The sequence below is a fragment of the Centruroides vittatus genome, unplaced genomic scaffold, assembly GCF_030686945.1.
Source record: "Centruroides vittatus isolate TY-2023 unplaced genomic scaffold, ASM3068694v2 contig_3127, whole genome shotgun sequence".
Lineage (NCBI taxonomy): Eukaryota > Metazoa > Arthropoda > Arachnida > Scorpiones > Buthidae > Centruroides > Centruroides vittatus.
In genome coordinates this window covers 701824-720965 of record NW_027122015.1, presented here as the reverse complement: position 1 = coordinate 720965, position 19142 = coordinate 701824, and the positions used below count along the sequence as shown (strand labels likewise).

The window sequence follows — 19142 nt, the reverse complement described above, 5'->3', positions numbered from 1 at the left end:
GTACTAAAGTATAGGCCTATTAAGTGCACTTTTGATAAAGTACCAAATGTAAACACCTGTTGGAATGTATAAAGTTTTATCTCGATACTCTACGATAAAGATTACTTTAAATACTGATGTGAAGTTTATCCTTTAAAGTGAATTAACTTACAAGGAATACTAAAATACGATAAAAAAAGTACAGCAAATTCTTTAATCTTGGTGTAAAGAATAATCATGCGGTCTTTAAGTAAAGCTTAATTTATACATTAAATACAAAATCAACAACGAATTTATCAATTTTTCAATAATTTAAACGTTAAAATTCAACTGTTAACTGTCAATTTTACAAGTTGGAAGTTACGAAAATAATACTTTTTTTTTTTGAAATTACAGTCAGTACACAAGAATTAAGATTGCAACTCACTGGTCAGACAAATTTTCCGAGCTTTAGAAATATAAAAAGACGTTAGAAAAAGGAAAAAAAAATTGTTGTTTGTGAAAAGTCAGTCGATCAAAATTCGTGCACATTATTTTTCTATTGTGGAAGATAAAGATTAAGAAAGCGACTGGCTGGCGAAGTAGTAAGCGAAGTGTCGGCGCGTTTGTGTGTAGGTTTATGAAAATTATAGAACTAAAAGGTATTATGTCAGATCAGTGCCCTTTTGTCACGAAAGAGAGGTGACGGCCTTGTCACATACTCAGTTGGCATAAACAATAGAAGGACACCGTCTCGTCCTCCGGCAACGGTAGAGAGTCCACACTTGGGTGGCGGAATATTTTGGTAAATATTGACACTAACTATTGTGTTAGAGTCGGGTCATTACCACAAGATACCATTTATAAAAACCTTCTAAATTTTTATCCCATTAAGTATAGCCTGGAGATATCACCTGGTATGGGTGCATTGACTTGGTGAAATGTCACAAAATTCTAGATTTTTTTGGTTTTTTTTATTTTCTTTAAATAAAAGTTGAGCGACGATCGATAATGCATCGAGTGAAGGGGGAAGTCTAAAGCAGACAATGGTGGGATTTTGGAATGGTTGAAAGGACACGACGGTTATCGAACTGCACTTGATGTCTGTTCACGTGTCAAAAACTAGCGTCATAAATGTTTCTGGCTGTACAGTCATTACTGATGACACTAGATATATTGTTAACTGTCAAACTTCTTTTGTGGACGATGTCGCCAGACAGTAGTCGTGAGAATTGGGGAGGATATCCATTCGTCCCCTCGTCACTACTGAAAAATAAAATCTAGTGTTACAATTACGTGACTACGCTTTTCTGATGTGGAAATTACAGTCGATACACGAGTATTGAGATTCCGGCCCATACCAATGAAGATACAAACGAGATCTTTGTTTCGAGTACCAATCGTGCCGTGAAAATCAAACATGATCTTAAACCAGGATGTGTCACATCGTAATAAATTAATGTGCGCTCCGACACTCCCTTGTTTATAATTTTAGATTATTTAAAAGTCGATACGAATTTTTGCACTTTTTTCGCCTTAATCATGTTTGGTTTATGGTCATAAAACATGGAGACTTTCCAATTGTAGTATTTGGACAATTTCCATCTATTCTGACCCCAAATCAAAAATAATTTAGAACCATCCTTTGTCGAAATTTTAAAGTTTTTTTCTCTTTAGCTATAATAAAACTTTGATCGTTAAAAGCTAATAAATTATAAAAATAAAAATATACACAGTTTTTATTTGTAAAGTAGAACGAAAAATACTATTTAGGGCAATATTGTTTAATAAAAGTAATTGTTCTATTCTTATTCGTTAAAATATTCATCGATGTAGATCTATCTTTACCTTATATAAATAAGTAATAAACAATGAGCCGTAATTAGAAGGTGAGGGTATTGTTATGACTAGTCGAAATATTAACATCCTTGAGAACAACATTGTTATCAACATATAAGAAAGGGAATAATCTTTTTTTATTTTGCTAGAGGAAGTATAGTTAGGCAATCCCACTTATTGTGAGCTCGGTATAATAAAGGGATTGTTGAAAATTCGACAATAGCCCGTGCGGATATCCAGCACCGACTCCTAACAACAGGAGTTTTATTATTTGCATTAGAAACAATTCCCTTTACAAAAGAACAATTTTCCCCATCCTTCTCCTTTGGCGCTGTGTATTTCAATCGAGCAAAACTTCCTACAAGAGCACAACCTGTTCATTCTTACTTCACTAAAGAGCACAAGTGATCCAGGAACTGGCTTCTAGACATGCCCTGCCCCTGTATTCAACCGCACGATGATGATAAAAAAAAGCAACAAGGGGTTAGATAACTGCGAGTCTTCTATGTGATGATAAATACGACCCCCTTGCCATTTAAACTGCTTCCAGCCAAGTTCCACCATGAAATCTAGGTGTGGCCTTCTACGAGACGAACACTACCTCATCAAAGTGCACGTGCAGGTCTGTGCCCGGAGCTACCCTCTGTCCCATCAACTTGGGGTGTGGACTGACAGGTCGACTTTTCCCCCATATTCCCTAACTTCCTGAATCTCTTTGTGCACAGTAGTCATATAAGATTATATTGCAAAATGTGATATGACCCAAAAAAATTACTTCTATTTTACGATCTGTAAGTATCCTTATCGTTAATTTATCTAGTTTTAGAGGAAAATTTAAATACGTTTAAATAAAAAAAAGAGAGAAAAAGTCATCGTGACAACTGCATGGATGCCGATTTCTGAGCTGCTGATAAATGATTCGAACATTGTGTTAACACGTCCCCCATCATTATAAACGTTCTTAGATGGAGTCGTTATCGGTGCATCTGAGTTACTTATTCTGGAGCATTGTCATTTCTAAACTTCCTCCGTCATTATAGATTCTTGGCACAATCTTTTCTAACAATATCCTTGCACGAATTCATAGAAAAATATCACATAAATAAATATTTTTACGCTACTCAAATTATTCTTTCTGTTCAAAAATCTCTCTCGCTCTTTTTTTTTCTCCTAGCGCTACAAAAATAGACGAGCAGTTATACATCTTAACCACGCCCTTTGCGTGAGGAGAGGAACTCCACCTAAAAATCTCACGCTGATCTCGTGACATACGTGATTTTATCGTGACTATTGTATCACGTGTTAGTCTTCTGGAGAGGAAATGCAAAATAACTAAACTGGCTGGAAATTTATAAACTGCCTTTTCCTTTGTTAAATTTCGACAAAAAACAAAACAACATATAAAATCTCTCGCAAAAGTTGTATCGTGCGCGTGTACGAAATTAAACTTTCGAGAAAATCGATTTCTATTAGTAGTTTCCGAATTAGCATCGATTACAGTACGAATGGCGACTGTGGCGCCGTCAATAGCAGTCTAAACAATTAAAGTAATAAAATAATATTCTGAAATTATCTAGCGAATTATTGTCCTATTTAATTTTAATTTAATATATATATATTTCTTATAAATCAGTGGGTCAAGACGAGAAGAGTTGATAAAAATGTAGTGACGAAACTTTCTTGACATTCAGGATACATCAGTACAAAATATTATTTACAGGTTCTTTTGTAAGAATAACTGATGTGAATGACTAGGAAGAGTGAAACAGTTCATTTTAATGTGAATTTAATGTTGATAAGTTGACTTATAAATGATAAAAATCATCAATTAAGAATCTAGAGAAACGAAATTTTGACAGTTAATTAAAACTCGATTGCGTGCAGGATCTTCACTCTTATACCAACCCTTAGATTTCCTGCACATATTTAAATGATTAAAAACTCTACATGCCTTAAAATTCATTAATCTAAACTTCACTTAAGAAGATAATTTCCAAATGGTCAAGGGGGAAAAAATGATGATAATACTTAAATCTAGAGGACTGTAATATAATTTTTTATACGTATATATTAAAAATCGTATATATACAATATCATCAACACGTTATATCAGTAGCATTGTTTCATAAAGGGTTAATTGAAGAGAATATGTGAGGTCACTGTACGTCTTTCTTTTACAAAGTACTCCTTTAGAATACCTGCAGCTATGCTACTGGCAGTCACGCCAGCCACCTGGAAGGCTCAAGCTGCAGGCTATCGTCAGCCTTCTGTTATCTGATCATTATGTCACGCACTCTGGGCACGGTAGGGGGGACAGGTCAGAGGTCAAGAGAGCGAGGCACGCATGCCGATAACACGTGAGCGGACTAGTTCTTTGACCCGAAGAGATCAATCGTTTTTCGTCCACTCCTTAAATTTCGAATTCTTTCATTTTTTTTTCTTTTTTACTTAATTGGTAGTTGGTCTTTTCTCTTGCTTTAAAAGCCTTTTCTTTTATTAGGATCGTTCTCATTATGTTTGAAGAATGATAGTGGCTTATCACTCAAAAAATCCCGAACAATAAAAGAAGAATTCTCGCTGCATACAAATAAAAGAACCCGAATCTGTCGAGGAATTACATTACTGTACCATTGTTCTGTGCAGAGATAGCAAAAGGGGATCGATATGAGAAATTAACTCAATACTACTACTTTTTTCTAGAGACACGCGGTTTGTGGCATCTTGAATATATCTGAATGCTATTGGGAAAGGAAAAATACGCCAAGTGACTTTAGTGAACAATAAAAAAAATAGATATAAACCAGAAAACGTTGTAGACAATACAATTTTTTTTTCTCAGTCACAGCAGCTCTTAAAAGGCCTCCAAATAACTAACATTTGTGAGGGTCTCAGATAACTGTAGGATGCATCATTAATTTGCTGTTGTCTGTCGTAAAATCTTCTTAAAAAACTATAGTTACACTTATTATTATTATTATTTTTTTAATATCGTGCTTTCTGAATTTTAACAAATCGTCCTTTCATGTTATTATTATTAAAAAATATATATATTTTTTTCTTTTAAATATTCCAATATAGTCAATTAGTTCAAACGCTTCAGATAAGATAACATTAAACTTTAAAAATATTGAAAATTATCTCAAATGTTTACAAATAAAATCTAAACTTAATTTTTAAAAATAACATATTTTTCCTCTTGAACTCTGAAATTTTACAAACTGATCTTACAATTAAATCACTTTAAGTTGCAAAATCAGTTTCTAAAATTGGCCTAATTACGGTTAGGCAATTTGAAGGAAAACAAAAGTTTGTTTTGGATAGTTTAGCCAAAAAAAAATCTTTTTTTTTTAAAAAACAAAGAAATTTATTTTTACGAGAACAGCCTATATCAAAACAAAGCTTCAAAGTTTGAAGAAGCCTCAGGCAAATTCATTATAAAGCTCTCTTCCCCCTTACTAGTTAATAATATGTAGGCCTTGCTTATGACCTTTGGTCATTCTGAAACAAACGGTTCCACCCTATCTTCGAGCAATAATTAAATAATTAAAATATATATATATTTATTTATTTACAAACCTGAAAAATTCGAAAAATCTGAAGGTGATGTAACGAACAGACGTGTCTATAAACTTCTTCAAAGATCGCTTTATAAGCACCAGTTGCCATACAACTCTACTAATTAACTTTGACTGAATATTTTAATTTTAAATTAGTTTCTATCCACAGCAATAAAGATGTTAAATACAAAAGTCAAGCGCTAATGTTAATTTATGCTCTCTTATTACAATTTGTAATAAGTGATTATAATTCACAGGAAAGATTTTTTCTCCTCTCTGCTTTTAGTTTGTTTTATTGTTAATCTTTGGACAATTTTGCTTTAAAATTTATCGAAATTTATGAACGTTACCGACAGAAATCGACATTCTGATATAAAATATTTTTGTTGTTCGACTCGGAATGACCTTTGAAGTTGGCTATTTTTGTGTGAGTGAAGGAACTTGCTTCCTATCTCATATGCTTATTCTTATCTGATTCCTGATACACAGTGTATATATATATATACATATGCGTATATAGTTTTTTTAGATGTTACGATCCAAAATACTGACAAGAAGATAATAAAGTATCTTATCTCATTGGAATTTTCACGTTTTTGGATCTTTTTCCTGTCGAAACAAACAAAATCTTTCGTAAATATACCCTCATGTTTCCTATATGAGCATTGATATATGTATAAATCTTATAATTTGCATAACTCCATTTGCCGTACCAATTATATAATTACAGTTTTAGAAGATTTTAGAGCAGATTTATAGCATCAACATTGTAAGAAGGTGGGCTATTTCAATCAAAATCTTATTAAGTCAAATACTTTATAATGTAACTAAATAACGAGAAAATTATTTTGCAAAAATCAATATAAAGAATCAAGAACAATGTCCTCCTATTAGATTTCTTAGGTATTAATTTGATCTTAAATTTGTTCGATGTAATTTCTTAGAAATTTCGTGATTCGGATCAATTTCTTGGAGCGTAAAACAAGCCATATTTTTCCAAAAAAGTATAAAAGAAAGGAAACCTTCTTAAAGATTTGGGCAGGAAGTATTAAACAAGGACGAAAAGAAGGTGCATTGATCTCATTATTTCTGGAAATCAAGCAAATCTATATGATAAATTCATAGAGGAATGCGGTGCTTGAGCAGCAGACCAATATAAAAATCAAATTTGAATATCGTCCTTGGAAAAAACAGAAAGAAATAATAATAATAATAATAATAATAATAATAATAATAATAATGGAATTTCTACCGTCATTATCTTCTTTTGAACTAACCTAAAAAACAAAAAGAATTTTACGTTTCTTCTTTCTCATTTATGCAATTTTTCTTTTTCTGAAGAAATATCGATTTATGAAACAGAATAAACTGTATGTAAAAATCATTTTGGATCAGTCGTTGAACCCATTCCACGCTTAAATAGAATTTCCTGATTATTGGAATACATTTTTATTGTCAAAACTCGTTTTCTTTAAATATTAATGTGTCCTCTGAGATATCCTGTTATTGAGGAATACATCTAGAAAAACACTCGGGATTATTTCGATATTTATTGCTAAGAGATGGCGCTACGCGAACGTGTCCCGATATGCAAATTCTTCGAAAACAATACTTTGCATTAAGTTATTTGTTTGCTCCGTTGCCTCGACAAATAATTGCTACAAAATGTAATCTTAAGATTCTATTTAATGCACAGATTATTAAGGAAATTCTTTTTGTTCCTTACTTTGTTTATGTTCTATTGTGATAATTTCGAAACAGTGTGCGCTTACACACACAGTACTTGTATCCAGGCTTCGAGGATGTTCGAAACTTAAAAAGTTTGAGAAGCTGTTGCATATAAAAATCTACAAATCTGTTAGTTCTAGTCTATATAGTTCTGTTACTGCTCACATTTGTGTGTTAATTTTAGTCCAGATAACTTACTGCAATATGAGCGATAGTTCAGCCCCACATTTATATATTAGTTCTAACGTATATACTAGAATATAACATTAGCCTATAGGTTAGTGCACTAGTTATAATCAATGTAAAGACTCAAACTCGTTCATAAGGCCGAAAATCCGCGCATATAATCATCAATGGAGCGTAACTCGTTACTTTGTTAATGGAAAAAGGATAAAAGAAACGAGTAAAAAAATCTAATGATATAATATATCACAGAAATTCTGTTGCAGTATAATAGTCTAAATCTCATTTATTTATCCGCGCTAAGATATTTTCCTGTAAGAGTATAAAGGAACTCGGATGAATATAAAAAAGGTTTAAAATTCAATTATTCCTACGAATCAGGAAATTAACAGCAGATTTACGAGGAAGAGGAATATATTATCATTTAGAAACTTTATTATAAACGGATTTCGGCCTACGATCTAGATAGAGGGTGTGTAGTTAAGATTCTTCATAATTCCTTTACCTCATTATACAAGTATGGCACCACTAGGGCGTACATGTGTCCTCTTGCTTTCAGCTTTCATCGTGGAATGTTTAAACTTCTCCACCCCCAAAGACCATCCTACAACTTAAATCAGTAACTATAGTACAGTAACAATGTCACGAATTCACTATAAATTTACATGACTCGAGCATTTACTCGACTTGAACTTTCTACTGGCCTCAATTTTATGTCTCGAACTATTGCGGTGCCTCCGCCCCAAAATTGTGTTATTTTGAACTAATTAAACAAATTTAAACTCGTTTTCCACTTGGAAATAACTCATTCGTTATAAAAACTGCGATAGAAGCTTCTGGAAGTGAAATTGTATCGATAATTTTAGAAAGATACCCTCCGTGATAATCTTAAGACCTATATTCTGATATTGTAGACGATAGGCATAATTTCGTTGTAAAATTTAACAATATTTGAACTCCATGAGTGACGAGATACCTACGCTTCAACTTTTATTACGCTGTGATGAACCAGTTTCATTAACTTAATATTACTAGTTCATAGAGGACCAACTGGCTTGACAATAGAGAAACGTACTGTACAACATGTATTGTTAATGGATAAAAGCAAAATGGTTAAGTGTTATGCTGCTGATTAAATATAATTTTGAAACGTTGTTTCGCATAATAGACTATTCAACGTATCGTGTTATTCACTATGTTGCATCTTCACCTTAGGGCAAAAATCACATCAAAGTATTCATTGCACTTTGCCATCTAACCTTCAGTAAAGGATCATATCATTGATGTGTCAATCAGTGACCTGAACTTGTCAGATCAAAATCGTGGACTCTATTCCTTCAAATTCACTAAAAAAACCGACCGACGGACGTTCAAAGTTGAATCGAAACAGCAAACGAAACCTGTTTTTATTAATTAAACTTACTTAGCCTTGTTCGGATCAACTCTATTAATACAAACTTTATTACATCAGCAGAATTATTATTAACAGGTGCGTAATAGAATTAAATTGTTGAAATTTTGTCAAATTTTTCTCTAACTGGCATCGTCTTCTTCCTTGAATACAAACAAGAAAACATTCTGAACTCCAGACAAACACCTGTCAATATGACCTCATATTAGAATATTTGTCCAGATATTCCAAATTACAGTGTAGCTGTTTGAATAATGACAGTTCAAAGGTCGCCCGGGTGGTTGAATCGGGTCAAGAAGGTGATAGCGAAGACGTCTGACCTTTCACTTCCAGATCTAGAGTGTTTGACTTGATGAATGGATCAAGATAAACAGGGCATTTGTTCGCTCCTCCTCCCTATATAGTCAGCTCTTTACTGACTTTCTTAACCCTTTTTACTTAGTTAGAATGAACTCGTCCGTGCAGCGATATGTGTTACAAAATTTTTCTTCCGACCTGCCAAGGGTGTGCGACAATTTCTACTTGAATCATACCTCGATCCTGGATATAAGTAGGACATCATAAATGCCACCTTGTCTTTTCGTAACGTTGTAACATTCGTCGCTGTACTACAACACAATGTAGCGTAGCAACGAACCTCATACATTGCACGTAACTTACTGATGTACAGTACTTTTCATAACTTTCGACCGATTTATGAGTCAATATTCTAAGAGATATCTTGGAAGACGCACATCTCCCTTAATGGTTGGCATTCAATTGTTTGAAAACAAGTTTGAAACTTTTCTTTTTACTGATTATGATTGATGGACGATTGCTGCATGCAATAACTGTCTCCTACTAATAGATAAAGACCGCACATCTATATCAGAAATAATAGAATTACAATTTGCTTAATGAAACTTCCATTGTTTAATAATGTTTATAAATGACGTCCGCATCGAAAATGCTCCCCAAATAATTCTGATTTATCCACTTATTGGGATAATTACTTAAAAAGAAGAGTAATTAACCATTACTCACTTTTTTGTATAATTTTAAAGTCTATAAAATCATGCTCCTTATAATAATTATTATACCCTTCTACTGCCTGACAAAATAGCAGGATTAAAGTAATATATAGAATGCCAATGAAGGGATTTAATATACAATAAAGTATTAGTAACGTATGATATATAATAATGCAATAGACATATATAATATATAATAAAGCAATAAGGATTATAATAAGGCAGTAGAGGAGGCAATAGAGGATATTATATGTAATAAGACAATTAGGGGTTACAGTATATAATAAACCAACAGAGGAATATTATATTCAATAAGGCAATGGTACGACATAAAATAAGGTAATAAGGGAGAATCTAGCATACAATAAGGTAATAAAAAGTTATAACGTGCAATAGACAATAGGCAGATAAAATATATAACAAACCAAAGGGAGTTATATTAATAATAAACACATGCCCATTTTTGTGAATGAAAAACACTACTTAAGTGAAGGCTTAACAATTAACTACAGTATAAACAAATTCTTGAAGAAGTATCATTTTATTTATAAAAGAAGAGAAAAATGTGCCTTGAATTAACTTCTTATATGTCATGACAGTAGTCACGTGCAGCAGGGCGGTGCAAGAAATTTAACGTCGGGCAATATTGCTCGAAAGTAAGGTCTACACGAAGAGATAAGGATAACTACCTACTTACAACAGATGTTTGCTGAGGCTGGTGGCTGCAAAAGAAACAAACGGCGACATATTCTTACTCCCAACGAGATCTCCGACACTTCGCTCTACATCGCACACAACAGCAGTCAACTCTCTTCTGATTGGTCGAAAAGACGCCGACGACGATTGGTTACCCCCGTGACGTCTTTCCAGCTGATAATATTTATTTCATTTCTTTTATTTAAACATTTTTTCGGTCCTGCTTCTAACGCCTTTCCTTTATTCCGTTATTAAAAAAATAAAATAAAAAGTTCCAGTTCTTTCGGAAATGCACTTCATCAGTAGAAAATCATAATAATGAAACGAGGTCTATGTAGGTCACATTAGCATCGTTATAAGAATGAGGATTAAAGAAGAACACGCTGAAGTACTAACACTTTATACAATCATTTTTACTGTTATCGATATTAAAATGTAACCTATATTTTAAATATTGTCATATTAATAAAGGAAATAAAAAGTTTTATGTGAATAATCACCAACTTATCGAAGTACGACAGCAGTTTATGCGTGTGTATAAAATATACAGGTGTGTAGCTGTAGATAAAATACTACATTACCTAAAATTTATATTATAATTTAACAATATACAATCCCTATTCGTCTTTATGTATTTTAATCTTTATTATCTTGTTAAATATTGTTCTTATTTTATGCCTTTATATATATTTCTCATTGCTTTATACAGTTTAAAATTCTTCTATGAGCTTCATACCCGAGAAAAAGTGGGCAAATACAGTATATAGCTCGTAGAAGAATACGCCATATTACAGATTCATAAAAATTATAAGAAATTGGATCTAAAATACCTTACAAATTTTTGATTAAATAACCCCTTAAACTCCATAGAGAAAGGTTAGAAAAATAGAACGTAATCGATGAACACGTTACAATTCACGTCATTCTTTTGCAATTATCAAGTAATTATCATTATCCACGAATACTTTACAACGTGATATTTATCCAATTAACACGATTATAAAGATGTTTTAGTTTTCAGATTACCTATCACGTATTAATAAAATGTCACGAACTTTGGCGTTACTCTAAAGTGCGTGAAGTACTTGAAATATCGTGATTTTTCTTCTTTTTTTCTCTGTCATTAAGTTTTCCAGATTATTTTAATAAAAAGACAAGTTTGTTTAAAAGCTAGTTTCTACCGTTAAGCCTAAATTATACGAATTGTATATAATTGTTAGCGATTTTTTAGCAATTAAATTTTTAATGGATATTACTCAGCTATAAAATGGAAAGAATAAATCCTCAACAATACAGTTTTATAATTAGTTAATGAAGTAGTACAGACATACAAAATGATAAAGAGCACACCGTAATGTGTGTTTTTAATGTATATTCTTACACGTAATATAATTTTAAACAAATATAGGGCCTTTGTTTTTTAATTATTAATACAAAATGCAAAAATTTAGAATATTTTCACGGTTTTTTAAAATAAAATAAGCCCTAAAAATTCAAAGTTTATGAATTAAAAAGTTAATTTATATTGATTTCAAGTAAATAAAAATGAAATTGTTCAAACTATCTCATTTTATCCTAAAAGAAAATTTAATAATAAAAAGTTTTATGTAAAATTTTTATGGTTAAAAGTATTATTTCCTTGTTAAGTTGAAGAAATATTAAAATATAATATTTATGATGCTGTGTTAGGTGCTGAGAGTTTAACTACAACACATTACAGAGGCAAAGTTGTTACAGATATTCTTGCATGTACACATCAAATGTACGTAGCTTACAATTTGCAATTCGAGCCCCATAATTAATTAGGAAGTAAATCTAAGTAAGGCACATAAAAATATTGATTCACACAGACTAATAATAATGTTTAACAAGTCGAACTATTAATAATGTTAGTTGGAGTTTCACCTGTCTGTGTTCTTTGCTCACTTCATATTTTTCCTGCACGAATAGCAACGACACAATTCCAGTTTGGGTGATTTAAATTTTGACATGGGTTAGCGATCGGTACTCTTATCGCTCCCATCATCGGACCTTAACTTGGTAATAATCAATTCAGTTGATTAAAAAACATTTCCTCGTTGGACACGAGGTGGAAGGTTATTGATATACGATATCCTGGAAAAATGCTTTTTACTGCTGCTACTTGTATAAGTGCAATGATTTTAATATTATCTATGGTAATTTTGTTTGGTCTAAAACCTAGCAATATTTTCATAAGAATAAGTATGTCATTTAGCTCGTTCCACAATAGCAAAACAGCATTATACATAAATATTTTCCTACGTCTTAAGCAAGTTATTGGAAAATTTTTAACGTTTTATCCAAACTTTATTCATATTTTAAGTAGAAATGACAAAAATCATCCTTTTAGTGAAATCCTGAAAGCCTTAGCTTATTTCAAACAGAAGGACCTTCAGGAATCTCATTGATCAGTTTCTTGCAACGCGAAAGATCAATTAAGATTTAAATCTTCGCGTATGAATCCCGAATATTTTACTACATTTAAATGTAGAATTAAATATATAAAAGAAGAATTTAGTAATTTAAATATATTATTATTATTATTATTATTACTTTTTAGTAATAATATATTAAACTTAACAGAATAACTCAGCAGGATCGTAAGGTCAAACTCTATCAATATTGCATATTGCTCATATCTGTGTAGTCGAAATGTAAGGTCCTCATCTGCAAATCGGTCATGCAACAAGTAATTTGTCAAAATTTCTAACGAGACTCCGTCTCCGATGCAATATAGAAAACAAAACCACGAACCTAGAGAGAGAGAGAAGTTTAAAGAGACAGACTGCTGGATGTGGTAACAAAAGCCAGGATAAAAGGTCACAGTTCACGACTTACTCCTTTGTGGGTTGATTATTACAGTGCAAGAGTTGGTATATCTTATCGGAAGCCCGATCTCGGTTTCACCTCTGACCCAATGGGGCTGAATTTATCGTTCTGAGGTCAGATGAAAGGTGGTAAGTCGTGCAATCGTTATAGACGTAATCACGATATCGAATCCGAAAAAGTGACTCGTGCCACTATCCTGAAATGTGAATCTACTGATAATTATCTCTTTACACTCTACAGTCATCGATGACGTAGGCTGTAAATTTACGTGGTTTCCTCGCTTCTAATCTAGATATCTATTCACATAACTCTAGAGATTCGTGTATGTTTGTCTCTCGCTGGATATCTTAAGTGGTGCACACACTACTTTTCACTTACTCTTCTGTCACGAAGACTTTTCACCACGATTTGGCGTGAACGATATTTCACGACCCTTTACTCGAACTGGGGATTGACCTCAACTCCGTGTTTCCACTTTTTAAAAAAACACTCCCAAATTAATTTCTATGTGATTTTTCAGTATTAAATATAAAAACATTTCAAATTTCCAATTATTTATTTCTAGCATGCTTATAAGAATTATCTCAGGCCACATAACTGTAATTCCTAGCAAAATTTATGACTTCTTAAAGACTTAAGTAAATATACAGTCAGATTTCGAAATTGCGCCAGTATTTGCTCGTCTGAAATCCGGTGTGGCGCTGAAAATATCTCAAATACAAATTATATGCGATAATCAGGTTTACATACAAGTATGATAGTTTGAAAGACACGCAATTTGGTGATAACAATTATGTCGTTTGCAATGCAAAATCGTATATTTAGCAATTCACTTATACTGATTATTTAATATTTATGAGGTCTATCCTTTCAAATGCATTCGCTGGAGCTTTATCAGGACGCTATATCGAGGTTTCGGTGTATACATACAGTTGAATCTCGTTATTACGAACTTGAGGGAAACTACAAAAATGTTTATTGTATTTTCCTATATCGGAGAGGATTGACCAGGTATAGTACGTCTCCCACGAATGTCCCTCGGTGCCTTAAGTGAAAAATAAGCCAAATAACAAAATTAAAAAGTATAAACGGCCATCCATCTGCATCTATGATCTCTTATTAAGGTTAGAACACCTGCAACTCGTTAGTTACTTCCGCCCCTCTCCCTTGGGTATAGTGGTTTACCCGTTAGAAGACAACAGCAAAGTGTTCGCATAACAGAAAAAATCTTATCTTGCGTTCTTATAGATTTTGGCATAAAAAAACAAACTTCGTTATTACGAGGTTTTTTTATAGCGAAATTCTATCGTAATATAAGTATATTCTCTGTTACTGATGGAAATGGTAAGTAAAAGTTTGTCTCACTTAAAAACATCAAAAATAAGAACTGGTGTAATAAAAATTATAAATATACAAAATTATCGATAAAATCAAAGAATTGAAAGACAGTAAAAAGAAATTTAAAAAAAAAAAATAAAATTGTATTATAGTTTAACAATATTTAAAATAGTCTTCAGTGTGCTTATTGAAAGAAATACAACCAGTTGACACCAGTTTGGCATTCATTAAAAGAAGTATAATTCTTTCAAAAGTAGATCCACCCCTTCGTTGTTCTTAAAGAGCTAATGGTTGAAAAAATACATTTGCAAAGTGTTTTTCTCATTAAATAAAGGAAACTAAAACACAGTTTACTACAAAATAATGAATTTTAAATAGTTCTAAAATTATAAAATTAAATTTTATGACACTTATATCGCTCGTATGTGTAAATTTTAAAACATGTTCTTCTAAATTTTAAATGACAGACGTAGCTTATCGTTAAAATTAAGGATTCTTATTATAAATAACTTTCTTCATTTTCTAAAAAATAACATTTACTGAAAGGTCAAACACCATAAGGCACGACCCTTGATTTTTTCAGTAAATAGCATCAATAAGAGATACTTCTAAATATATAATAGACTCTTGAGTAACCACCCGATATAGCGAACAATTTCATTGGTCCTTGCTATTCTTTATGCATGTAGTGAACTCTTGATACAATGAATGATTTAGCTCGGTCCCTTTCAGAGTCCACTGTATTCAGAAAGATAAGAACTATACTAAATACTATGCAAAGGTTATTTTTTAAATAAAACTTCTTAAGAAAACAATTTATTTAATTTATATCAATTATTTAAAGTACAGGAAAACTTCGATAGAGCACCCTTTTAAAGCGCCAATTAATATTTGTGGTAAACAGACATCCATTATCATTAATTAAAAAAACCTCTTTAATATTTGTGAATTAATAAAGGTGACCACCAAGTGAGAATTTCAAACTCCCAAACTCAAACTTGTGTACACATAAATATAATTCTTGAGGTTTAGTACAAATTTCATAGGCAAACATATGATAGCGCTAACATGTGAAATTTTTTTCCCATGTAAAAACAATCTGCGTAAACACCCAATAATTTTGGAAAAACCCAAAAACCTTTGGAATGTGTTTTAATTATAATTTAGCTGCTTCTACGCCAAAAAATTCCGTTTTACTCAGGTTATGTTACGCAATTGATACCTAAAAAGTCTTCCGTTTCCTCGTTAGACAGGTTTCCAGTTTATAATAATATTTTACATAGAAAACCGTCCAGGGATGCATTTTGAATTTAGAAAGGTTTCCGTTTTACATAGGTTTTGACTCTATAAAACCATATAATTTTCTCTGCGTCAATCTTTCATAAGTTTTCAGTTTATTGAGCATATAAATTCCAACCGGACATTATGAAATATTTGATAATTAAGTTAAATATAATCGCGATAAAGAAAAAGTATTATCTAATTATAATTTATAAAAGAAGCATAAAAGCATATGTAACAAGTTGAACACGAAACAAAAATAAATTCATGCTTATTAAAGACATTCATTTATTAACAGACTACATCAGCCTATTGTTCCCCCAGAAAGTTTTATTATACAATTATTTTTAATTTAAGTAATGATATAATTTTTCTATAATAATTATAGACCCATACATTTTTAAGTACTCGAATTTTAACCAACTTTTATATTTTAAATTTTCTTAAATTAATGTTCGTTAAGTTCTGCAATTTAAACGACGATGCTCTTAAATTGTTCATTGTTGTCGGTAATTTTTAGTAGGCACACTTTATAATTTTACGGATTCCTTAAAGTATGAATTGTCAGATGGCTATAAGTTTAACACTCATCATATTGCCGAATCACTGTTCATCAGCAATTTGAACAGTATATTAATATGGCCAGTTGTATTGGTGCTACATTGATTGTTCATCAGTAATTTAGTGAACTTGTCGAACAGTCTGTCAACACAGTCATTGTACTTTATATTTTGTATATTGTATCCTTAATATGTTTTTGTACTCGCGTTGTTACCGGTTGTGCTTTTTGCGGTACCGGTGTCGCACTTTTTTGTGCAGCAAATAAAATTGATCGATTGATTGACAGTCAGTTCTATTAATGCCAGACTGATTGTTCATCAAATTGACCGAACTGATAAACAATCATCTAGCAGCAATAATCTACTCGTTGCCGATGTGCGAAATGCATGACTCAACCATATTATAGTAGTAATCAATTTTTCAATAATGTGACAGAAGTACACATGTTACCCATATTGCTACAAGATGAAGAATAGATTATTATAACCAGAATAAATAATAATAATTACGTAAACTTGGTCTAGACAAGTATTATTTCGCTCATTTTTATTACTGTTATAAAGTATAATTTGTCACTTTTAATCTGAAATTAGTGCTTCAAGAAGCTAAAATATTCTCTCCCGTTTCGCATGTTCGGTGAATAAACCTGAAAAATAAAATATGATAGTCGAAGATTAGTAATTAAATATCTTATTTTTTTAATATGACCCTATCTGACTGGATTAAACTATTATTTCTCAGGCGTCGAAGAATGTAACTTATAGTACTTTCTGAAGTGGATCGCATAAAATACAGGATAAGGTCAAGTAGTTATCTGGTAGTTGGACCACTTGACCAAATTCTCTTAACCGACCGAGTATAATGTCCTTGAGAAAAATCATTAACAGATAAGAGAGTGTTTTAAAATTCGATCGGCAAAACTATTATATGGTAGTAAAATTTATCTTGAGAAAATATAAAATTACAATAAATATAGTGTAGTCCCGTAATATGGTAACTACTGTATACAGCTGCCCCTACTTCAATCAGAAGTGAGCCTCGGGGTGTAAATGGAACAATGAAGAGACGTGTGTGGTCATACCAATGACACAAAAGGCAAGGAGAGGTCGGGAATAGCAAACTTAATAATAGAAATATTAAATTTTTTATTATTAATATTTAAAATCCTTATTGTGTGAATTTTATACAATTCCTTATTGAAGAAATTACTATAAGGTTATCTGATTCGATTGTATAAAAAAGCCATTGCTTTTATCACTTATTTACTTACCCTACTTTTTACATAAGTTGAAATATTTATTTTCGTTTACGTAGTGATCATGCTGAGCTATTACATAAACAGTAGATGTTACTGAATGGCTGTCAAGGAAGAGAGAGAGAGACTCTTGTTACGAGTGTGCCATAAGGGAATGTTATGTCTAAACCTTTCCAACTTTCAACATTAAATTATGGAAACTTAAAAACAGCTCCCGTTCGAGATTTTTAGATTAGACTAGTAAATGATCTCTGGTATTTCGGCATTTCTGGATTAGTAGAAAAAGTAAGCGGGAGTACAATAAAAAGCACTTGTTTCATGTTTAAAGAAAATGCCCAGGGTAAGAGCTACTCCTGACTTATCTCCCCATCTTTCTCATGCATAAAGGAAATGCAGTTTTATCTAACAATTTTTAAGCAACGTCTAATTATAAAAAGTATTAGGTAGAAGCCCCTAGGTGAGTCCCGAACTTTAGTATGCTGCACCATTCCAGCCAAGTATGCGAGAGCAGACAAAAGTGAGAGAGACAAACCCCTTGAACTATCCATTAAGCGAAGACCAAGAAGAGGATAAGGTTACTGGACCATCACAAGGCCATGGGTGGAGGGCACATGACCTTGAGCAAGGTTACGGAGCTGTCATGTCACGTAAAAGTCACACCGATTGTTTTCCACTTGTCACGTCGGCGATATCAAACTCTCTTGAGACAAAAGATGTCGTAAAGGAGACTACACTTTTAACACGAACGAAAACAAATATTCCTGAGAACCGACCTTCGATGGAAGAGTTAAAATTAAAAACATGCTAATTATTTTTATACATCAATTTAAATATTAAGTAATTGCATAATTATTTTAATACATGCAAATATTTTAAATTTACATAAACAATGAATGAGTCACTTTCAGAAAAGATACAATAAAAGAAATGCTTCCAGTTTTTCCTTCCAGATGGCACTACCTGTTATTTCTTGTAGTTAAAAAAAAAATAGTCAGATAATAAATGTAGCGTCATCTGGAAGGAAAAAATAAAAGTATTTATTTTAATAATTTGTATTCATTTTTAGGTAAATTAGATATAAATTTATCATCATAATTAATATTAACTATAAAAGGAATATAATAACTTAAACGTAAATAGTTAATTATTTTAAAGATTTAACATAACGAAACATTCAAAAAGAATTTGCAAATATTCAACTGACTATTCATAAAGAATCACCTATTGATTTCATACCCGTATTCTTTAGAGAACCAATGCCACCATTGACATATAAGGCAGCTTTGTGCGCCAAGAATCTTAAAGCTTTAATGGCAGAAAAATTTTTCATATTCTATTCTGAAATGTCAATATGAGACAGAAACAATGACTCAACTGTGAGTCATTGTATACGAGTTTTATTATTTATAATTTTATGAATACAAATGCAAATAATTATTGATTCATACAACTTATTATAAAATCTAATATTTTCA

General features: G+C 31.8%; 1 protein-coding gene across 5 annotated transcripts in view; it reads right to left on the bottom strand.

The window, feature by feature from the left end:
* The window catches only part of LOC136973288 (polycomb protein SCMH1-like), a 44760-nt gene extending 25837 nt beyond the window's left edge, over positions 1-18923 (bottom strand). For 2 of the 5 annotated variants that reach the window (XM_067268013.1, XM_067268016.1), the window contains exon 1: positions 10380-10499. The gene's annotated coding sequence lies outside the window, so the exon portion shown is untranslated. Of the gene's footprint in view, positions 1-10379; positions 10504-18903 lie in introns of those variants that run through there. The other 3 variants (XM_067268014.1, XM_067268018.1, XM_067268012.1) reach the window with 3 other exon arrangements.
* Between the last annotated feature and the right edge of the window lie 219 nt (positions 18924-19142).